Source organism: Lathyrus oleraceus, chromosome 1 (assembly GCF_024323335.1).
Source record: "Lathyrus oleraceus cultivar Zhongwan6 chromosome 1, CAAS_Psat_ZW6_1.0, whole genome shotgun sequence".
NCBI lineage: Eukaryota > Viridiplantae > Streptophyta > Magnoliopsida > Fabales > Fabaceae > Lathyrus > Lathyrus oleraceus.
In genome coordinates, this window is record NC_066579.1 from 401,429,537 (window position 1) to 401,431,987 (window position 2,451).

General features: G+C 38.9%; 1 long non-coding RNA gene across 1 annotated transcript; it reads right to left on the reverse strand.

The window, feature by feature from the left end:
- Positions 1 to 276: 276 nt before the first annotated feature.
- LOC127075166 (uncharacterized) lies at positions 277 to 1,132 on the reverse strand. The gene is made up of 2 exons (XR_007786228.1): positions 925 to 1,132; positions 277 to 843 (listed from the first exon to the last, which is right to left on the reverse strand). It is a non-coding gene; the product is annotated as an uncharacterized LOC127075166 (long non-coding RNA).
- Between the last annotated feature and the right edge of the window lie 1,319 nt (positions 1,133 to 2,451).

A 2,451-nucleotide genomic window follows, 5' to 3' on the forward strand; every position in this document is an offset into this window, starting at 1 on the left:
AAAATGTAACATTCAAAAACAATGCGCTAAAGCTGCTTGCACCAGTGACTGCTCATTTGAAGAAACATGTCTCGCAAAATGTAAAAGGAAGATTGGAAAATATGTTGTGCATAGTTTAGCTGCTGGTATTGAAAGCAATCCATCTGTAGATTCAGACTGATCTATTTGTCTTTATTTATGGCATTATTGAGGATGGCTTAAAGATTGAAATTGGTTGGCATGAGAATAAGTTGACAAAACTGGAAGATAGGGATAGGCGTACTAATGCTAAAAATATTTTCAAGCCGTGTAGTTGCTAGCGGCCTATTATGCTCACATCTGATAACAGTGTTTGGTATTAGAATATTACATAAATGTATGAAGGGTTTAAAAGATGAAAATGCTTTATCCTTATTAGATCCTTTTGTCAAGCTATTAAGTGATGGTTTGTCCTCGAAGTACGAGGACATATTGTCTGCTTCTCTTGGATGCCTTACTGTACTGGTCAAATTGCCTTTACCATCTCTTCAAGTGCATGCTGAGAGAATAAAGTCTGCTGCGCTGGATACTGCCCAAAGTTCAGTGAATTCTATCAGTCCTTTAATGCAGTCATGTTTGACATTGCTGGCTATGCTTTTGAGAAACACTGAGATTTCTCTCACCCCAGACCAAATACATATACTAATTCAGCTCAAGATCATGACCGGAACAAAACAAAATACTTTATGCCTTCTTTTTCTTCTTCCGCAAGAATTCTCCGGTGTCTGATCTGTCTTGTAAACGTTTGGATTGTTGAGCATGTATCTCAAGCAGTTTTGATCTTGCATCTTGGAAAAGGGCATCTGATCTTGAAGCCAACAATTGCTGAAAGATCATTCAAAAACTGAATAAGCTTTACTATCAATGGTGACTGGTGAGCAACAGATAAGAATATTTTATACAAACCTGGATATGATCCATGGCTGCAAGGTTAAAACCAAATATATCTTTCCAACCCTGAAACAATGTTCAAACAAGAAGTTTGTCAAGGACACATTCCATAAAAGTGGAATAACAGATACATTTAATTTAAAGAAATCTGTAGTAGGAACATGCCAACTTTTGCAAGACAACCACAAATTCATCACTCTTCAAAAACAGAATGGACTTCAATATTAATGATAGTAACAATTATCAATTGGTCTACGGGGAACGAAAACAAACTGCACTAGGAAACTTTGCGATGCTAAATATAAAATACATATTCTACCTCAAAGACCGAAATCGTGCCTGACTAGAATAACTTGACCAACCAGCTCTTTTTACACAAAATTGATGAAGGCTTTCATACATTTTCTTCCATTGATTAACCATCTGCACAGACTTTTGGTAATCGCTTTTTAGTTTCTCTATCTCCATTTCAGAAGCGGCAGCTGAACCTTGATTCTGAAGTTCTTTACCGTAACTAGAAATCACGTGAGAACTAAGCATGTTTAAAGACACGGATGATGTTATGAGTCCTTGCGTTCCAAACTCAAACTCATGATGAGACTCCACCTAAGAGAAGGAGAAACCTTCCTGGCGATCCAGACCTGGGAGCTGAAGTTATAGCTTTATCACTGAAGACACTGATGGCAACGAATAGATTCATATGTGAGGTCTGCAACAAAGGATTTCAAAGAGATCAGAATTTTCAACTTCATAAAAGAGGACACAATTTACCATGGAAGTTGAAGCAGAGAGACAGGCTTCAAGAATGAGAATGGAATACCTAAATTCAATCTTAAGGCAAGAAGTTGGTTTCTTTGACACGCAAACTGCCGGTTCTTCACAACATACCAAGTTGTCTCACTCATCTCCTCAGATGCAAACATAGCCCAATCTGCCTTGTGCGAGAAGATATCAGACTGCGTGACTTACCTGTCAACATTCTTTCATATCTTTGCGTTTGTACTTTCATGGAGACTAGCATTGGCAGCCATACCACTATCTGTCATGTTCATTGTTCCGGCGCTTGCGTTCGGGAGGATGATGCTGGATGTCACAATGAAATTGATTGAGTCTTACGGTGTTGCTGTTGGGATTGCTGAGCAAGCAATTGTTTCGATAAGAACTGTTTTCTCATATGTTCGGAAAATCTACTATCATGGCACTGCTTGAAAGGTTTTATGACCCTGTAGAAGAAGAAATATGAAGTGTTAAAGCGTTTTTTTCTAAAGAAGGATGAAAAGAAAGATTAGAAAGTTGTTACCAACTGCAACACAACCTTGCCAAGGTCAAATGCAACCATCAGGTCCTGCATCTAACCCACTTGCAACATGAGCAGATTGCCATGAACCTCGTCCCCAACCTGCGACAAACGATAATTAGCATAACAGCAGCCCGGACTCATGGCGGCAATACCTACAAATCAGTATACATTCACCTCTTACCTTGATCAGCTTCCTACGGCAGGACCACAGAACAAGCTACAACCTTTTCCAATCAAAGCAA